The sequence below is a fragment of the Patella vulgata genome, chromosome 4 (assembly GCF_932274485.2).
Source record: "Patella vulgata chromosome 4, xgPatVulg1.2, whole genome shotgun sequence".
NCBI classification, from domain to species: Eukaryota; Metazoa; Mollusca; class Gastropoda; family Patellidae; genus Patella; species Patella vulgata.
The window spans coordinates 81846817-81853987 of record NC_065882.2 but is presented as its reverse complement, the minus strand read 5'-3'; the positions used below and the strand labels follow the sequence as shown (position 1 = coordinate 81853987).

Below are 7171 nucleotides of genomic sequence, written 5' to 3'. Positions count from 1 at the left end.
CGGGAGTAACATACGGTACAATTTATTTCAATAATTGGGTTGTGCGTAGGGTTGTGTAACAGTGGGAGGAAATAGGAGGAACCAGGAGAAAATCAACGGGGTTAGGTAATCGAAACCACACCGGTTTCCTCCCGCTGCCAAAGACCCCTACGCGCAACCGAATTATTGAATGATCTACTTTATGTCGAGTGGACATACCCCCCCCCCTTCTCTCTCCCCCCCCCCCCTCTCTCTCTCTATCTCTCTCTTTCTCGCTCTCTCCCTCGTTACTTATATTTTTACAGTAAAAAGTAGGAGTGTCGTTACAGTCGCTTTGACCCACTACTTGAGATAACCCAGAAACGCCAATAGATAAGTAAAGATATAGTAATACCTCATATTGTGCTGGTAAAACCTGAAGATTAAAGACAACGGTAGAATGAAGAATCGTCTTGTTCTTGTAGCAGTAACGTATTTACTGATAAACTGGACCGCTGCAGGTAAATTATAAACTCTATATAGTCGAAGTATCGGAGCTCTTTCAGCTCTGGTGGATATGTGTAATTTAGGGAAATTCCCATACGTGGAAGAGTCGCGATATTTGGAAAAAAAAATCGGATTGATGTAGGGCGTGACACCCCAATTTCATGGTTAGTGCTAAATGCTAAGGTCAGAGCATCATCCTAGGTCAGTGCTTATGTGGAGACTTAATAATCACGTGCCCTAACCTTATTTATGACGGAAAATTGAGCTGGCCCTAGCGTTTAGCACTAACTCTCATCCTACCCATCGTTTGGTTTTGCATTTCCGATTTCCGTCTCTGAACTATTTAGTTCTATGCCTTAAAGCAGTGGACACATTAGCCGAATCGTTGAAACAATCGGCGCCGAATGGGTGGACACACTAGCCGAATGCTTCGCCCGATTCAACCTGCCGATTGCATCACCTTTCACGTCACATGATTAAACATGGCGGCGTCTATGTCTTCAATCTATCACGTGACTTCTCGATATGAGTGGTGATTGGCTAATGAATTCTATATTCGGCCGAATGCTTCGGCGAAGCGGACACACCAGGCGAATATAATTCGCCCGAATAAATATTCGGCCGAATATATCAAACCTGTTTGATTCGGGCGAATCATTCGGCCGAATGCCAGTGGACACACTAGGCGAATTTCGACGCCGATTGATTCGGCCGAACGATTCGGCCGAATCATTCGGCTCGTGTGTCCACCGCTTAACACAATTAAAACGTGGTGATCGTATGGGCCAATCACCACGTTTTAAATGTGTTAAGGCCATACAATTACCACGTTTTCATTGTGGGCTCCATGCAATTACCGCGTTTTAATTGTGTAAAGATGACGATCAGCCCCATTTCGTTCCCTACCCGCTTTTAAAACAATTTTGTCTTTTAATTCAGCACCAGCAGCAGATTTAGTATGTCATTATAATGGCGCCGATCATGTGGTAGGAGACAGTTTCAAATCTACTGATGGCTGTAACCAATGTGGATGTGGTCGAGGTGGTTTTGTATTCTGTACTGAAATGGCCTGTATTAAGAACTACTGTAGTTATGGCGGTATCAATTATATGGATGGTCAGGGTTTTAAATCAAGTGATGGCTGTAATAGTTGCGGCTGCAGTAATGGAATGGTGGTGTGCACGCAGCGCTTTTGTCAGCGTCTGGATATAAGTTCTTAAAGCTGTGAATATAAAACAGTTTTGTGTGTTCATTTGTTTGTTTATCTAGTAACATCTAGCAACACTTACCTCTACATCCCATGGATTACTATTCTCTATTTTTTTTCTACTTCTAAATTAAACTTCCATAACATTTACAAGAATAATCAGTAATTGCACAAAGATGACCCTTACCATTTTTTTTTGGGGGGGGAGGGGGGAATGGCCGAATGGTTAGCGCGTGCGCGTTGTATCATAAGGTCTGTCATTGGGTCAAATGGCGTGGTTTCGATTTCCCGGTTGTACCTGACAAGGAGTAGGGTCACTTGTCCAGCATCGTGGATTTTCTCCGGGTCCTCCCACTGTTAAAGACCTCAAGAGATTTATTGAAATAAAATTGAACCATGTTAGTCCTGAAATGAACTAGTTTGTGTCGAGTGGACGTAAACCTCTCTCTCTCTCTCTCTCTCTCGCTCTGTATTGAAGACAGATAGTCCACGAAGTAATAAACTTCCAATAAAATAAGATGAGCGGACCAGAACCATACGCCAGCTAACAATTATACGCCGTACAAACTTTACCATTTTATAAATTAACAGGATGCAGACAAGAGCATGTTTTATAAATGAAATCTAACGCTGCGTGCTGTTACAATAACAAAAAAAATATGGAGATAAAAGGCAAAATGAATCGTTCATGTTGTGAAGTGAATTTCAAGAGACCAGTCACCACTAATTATTGTCAGAAACCCATCTTCTTACTCTGCCGTTCTGGAAATCAATAGCTGTCTTCATGCACTCACTGTCTTTTACGCGGGAAAAAATATGATAGTGAAGTCATCTGCACGCAATCTAAGAATTGGAGAAACAGCTGACACTATAAAGAATACACTTAAAGGGTTATTATAGTTAGTTAATTAGGCTTAACGTTCGCTTGCACATCGGGGAAAGACTTGAAAACATTGGTCATTATGTATGCAGATTAGTTAATATACTATTCAAAAAAAGTAGGGGATATTTGATTTTGGGGGCATAATACTAAAATATGCAAATGACTACGAAAAAAGTCACTATAGAACCTAACAGAAGAAACATTTCCAGTTACATGTGACGCCCAAACGCACCAATAGCTACCGCATGGAATGCAGGTGATGCTTGGGATCATCATGGGGGTCCAACCCAAGATTTGCACGACTCTGACTTTGAATGTTACAGTCATTGTGGCATTGAATTCCAGGGTGGAAACATCAGTTTAATTGTTTTAGTGACCAGAAAACAAATTTTGATATGCGTCGGCTTACCCAAAATGAAAGGTTACGTGCCCTTGGCATGCTACAGATCGGCACAACACAGGCGGTTGTGGCGCGGACGATGAATGTTTCTCAGTCTGTCATAAGCAGGCTATGGTCCAGATACCGTGATACACAATCTGTACAGGACAGACCACGCTCAGGTCGACCAAGGGCGACAACTCAAGCCCAGGATCGATTTATCCGTACCTTGGCCTTGAGAAATCGTGTCATCACAGCAAATCAGATCAGCGCTCGTCTTCAAACAGACACTGGTGTGAGAGTGAGTGGCCAGACGATTCGGAATCGACTGCATAGGGGTCACCTTCGCGCCCGACGTCCTCGCGTGATCCCTTGTTTGAGAGATCATCACATTCAGGCAAGACGTCGTTGGTGTAGGGATCGTCAACACTGGGATAATCGACGCTGGAGCAATGTGATGTTTTCAGATGAGTCAAGGTTTACTGTTGATTTTTTGGACAGACGTAGGAGGGTGTGGCGTCGTCGAAACGAGCGCTTCCAAGACGTTAACGTCATCAGACATGATCGATTTGGGGGTGGTTCTGTTATGGTGTGGGGAGGCATCACTGTTGCTGGAAGAACGGCTTTACATGTTGTTGCAGGGCGTGTTACAGGCCAGTACTACCGGGACAACATCTTGGCAGTCCATGTTGTGCCGTTCGCACGACGTCATGGCCGCCGTTTCATCTTCCAGGATGACAACGCAAGATGTCACAGGGCCAGGATCGTTACAGGTTACCTCCAACAACAGAACATCACCACATTACCTTGGCCAGCACTGAGTCCCGACCTCTCCCCCATCGAGCATGTCTGGGACATGCTTGGACAGAGGTTACGTCAACGTCAACAACGTCCTGCCAATGTCCAAGAACTTGCTGCTGCGTTGCAACAGGAATGGGACAATCTGGACCAAAATGACCTTAGACGTCTCATTAGGAGTATGCCACGTCGGATCAATGCTTGTTTGGCAAACAGAGGAGGATTTACCCGTTACTGACTTGGTTGTGATGCTGTGGTAACTTTGCTGTTTGACCCCGGGTATCATTTTACCCTTATAATGGTCAGTCTGTGCCTTACTTAGTCTAACGATCATTTGGAATAAATCGATGAATGTGAACTTCATTTCATTTTGTCATTTGTTTCTTCGTCAGTTTCATTAGGTGACTTTAATAACACTTTTTTGAATAGTATATTTAATTAAAGATCCCCCATCCCTCTCTCTCAGCGTGGGATCCCTGTATTAAAGATACATTATGAGAGATTAGATAAAGAGCTGGCAGTTCTCACTATAATAGTTAAAAACTAGATAATGTAAAGGCAATTTGCTGAAATTTTCGGTCACATTTATCCACTCTGAACCGAGAATTTAGCTATTGAATTTTCGGCCTATCCTCGATCATCATTACTAAAGTCGGTACGATAAAAGAAAACATAGTTTCGGTTATCCATTTCATGATTAAATCATGAATGAAAGTTGAGAAGCATATCGGATCCCTGTCCAGCAAATATCACAGGCTAGCGATCACATCGAAAGTTGATTATGGTCTGGATAAGTTAATTAATGTCTAATTAATAGTTTATACAACATTTCAGGCCTAAAAAATACCTGCAATAGGTAGATTTAGCTCTTGCATAATGTATGTTTAATGCCCGGTTCCCACTGTCGTGCGATGCGTACGATAGATAGAACTGTCGCTATTGAGTCCACGATCTGCTACCTGCAGATACGTTCAGATACGTTTCGATATGGTCAGCACGATTGCTACGACTGACCTCAATATATGATAAGTCCTGATAGGATCACCACGATTAAAACCACGATTTCAATCGAAGCACTTGTTATATTAGACACAGATTCAGTACAACGAATTGAAATGGTATTTAAAGGAGCTAAATCGCTAACATTTGGGACCTACAAACTGACACAAATGGGTCGCAACGCATATAATAATGTAATATGAATGTATATAAACTGATTTACATTCAATCGTTTCGGTGTTTACCCTATTTTCATTTCAGTTATCTTAGGCGAAATATGCCAGAAGTCTCAATCAAATGGCAATCTCTAGTGTCTGGTTATTCCAGTCTACACCGATAGTATTTATTGCCCATACTCACCAGATAAAGAGTCTGGCATCACCGTTTGACATAACTAGTTGAATGTGTCTAGCCTCGTTCTTTGAGTTCCTTGTTACAAATGGCACTTAAACGCGTTATGGTACAAGATTCGTGTACCAATGGTAAAATGTTTATTTTGTCTTAAATATTGGATATTAGGAGCCCATCTTTTTCCGGTAAGATCATACCATCAATCTTGATTTAAATTGACAAATAATTTGTGTTTTTAATGTCGAAGACTTTGGATGATATCGAGTTAGAGACTTAGCTACTTTAAGGTCGAAACTCTCTCGACCAATACTTATGTCTAGGCACAGATAGGGTACAACCGAATGCCGTCCATGACCACAACTTCCTCCGCGTGTATCAGGATCGGGCCACGGTGGCCCCTATTTTTAGACATAAATTTATTTAGTACAATTGGTTCGAAATCCGTTTATGATCGCAACGTTCTGAGCCAATACCATGATCGAGTAATCGCGGCCCAAAATATTAGACAAAGATTTAGTGCAATTGATTAGAAATCCGTCCATGACCGCAACTTGCTCCTCCAATACGAGGATCGAGTAACTGTGGTTCCTATTTGATTTACAATTTGAATACTACACGAGACCCGCACTTGTCATTAAATCTGTACAGATTCTATTTTGTATGACCGATCTCCTCCAAGATTTTATATTAGTCTGTAGATTGTCTGGTATCTGTCAATCATAATAAAACCAAATAAGGTAATAAGACCAAATAAGGCGATAAGGCGATTATACTCTTGAAACGTTCGATATCCCCTTCATCACCATCGCCATACTTGTCTGGGATTCTGCTACTGATTGGAACATTGTCAACCAATCTGACACACAATAACCGCTAATACTTGACTAGCTTGTTAATCAGTTTATGATCCTGTAAACAAACACGGTCAACGAGTGAACCAATTACTCTAATATCCAGGACAAATATTTCATCAACATTTATCATCATGTGTAATAAATAGACAAATATTTACACGGGTTTGTAAAATGCTGTTTTTATAATTTATTTCATAATACGTCCAGGCAGTTTCGTTAGATCTTTTTCTATACACCTCGTAGCCTTATTGATGTTGGTGTTGCTGCATCGACGCTCGTTAAAAACGCCCCATGGTCCGCCAATTCCAGGCATGTTTGTTCTTTGGACGAACATCGATTTCTGTTTCCATGCAAGAAGATTGCGATGACGCCATGGTCGGGCCCATGTGCATGTAGTACGAACACCGATTTATAGTTTGTTATTTACCAAACATCATACGTAGCACCTTGAAGAAGAACCATTCTGATTAAATTACAGATCTTTATTTCGTTTTTTTTATACTTTCGATGGCCTCCACTATATGAAAATCTGACCAGTTGTAATGGGAGGTCGCACCAGGAGTCATACGAGCGGCTTTTGACCCTATGACGTTAGAAAATTGATAAACCAATCAGTGTTGATGTTTCAAGTGGGTATTTGGATTGTCTTCGCTGCGAATGTCTACCTACATTTCCGTGCATCGCACGCCAAAAGCTCCTCACAACAGACAATTTTATTGGCCAATCCCTCACATTAAACATAACTTGGGTAATATATCACTTCGCACAGATCCTACTAGTGAAGTAAAGGCAAGTAAAACGAAATTTTGAACTATAAAAAACGAAACGCAATAGGATATATGTATGATCTTATCTAGGCTAAGTAGGTAGATCTGACTGGTAGCTCGGCCCGGGGACCCGTCCAGGGGACACAAGCAAACATTCACCGGGTCAGGCCCCCGCAAGCCACCCGACATCCCTTCACGTAAGCATGTCCGACTAGCAGTAGCACTTTGGGTGATCAATTTTGGATCCCATCCTTTGTGTCTCTGTGTAAACCTCCAGTCGTCAGAGAGTAAAACACGCGACTTGTCCCTACTAGGTCATTCAATCGCTAAATACAGGGTTCAGAGTGGATCAATTTTACTGAAAATTTCAGTAAATTCCCTTTACATTATCTAGTTTTTAACTATTATAGCGAGAACTGCCAGTTCTTTATCTAATCCCCCATAATGTATCTTTAATATAGATAACCC

The 7171-nt window shown here is 41.7% G+C and overlaps 1 long non-coding RNA gene across 1 annotated transcript; it reads left to right on the top strand.

Annotated features, from left to right (window-relative positions):
• Positions 1–366: 366 nt before the first annotated feature.
• Positions 367–1712, top strand: LOC130012513 (uncharacterized). Its single transcript, XR_008787953.1, has 2 exons — positions 367–479; positions 1405–1712. It is a non-coding gene; the product is annotated as an uncharacterized LOC130012513 (long non-coding RNA).
• The last annotated feature ends 5459 nt before the right edge of the window (positions 1713–7171 follow it).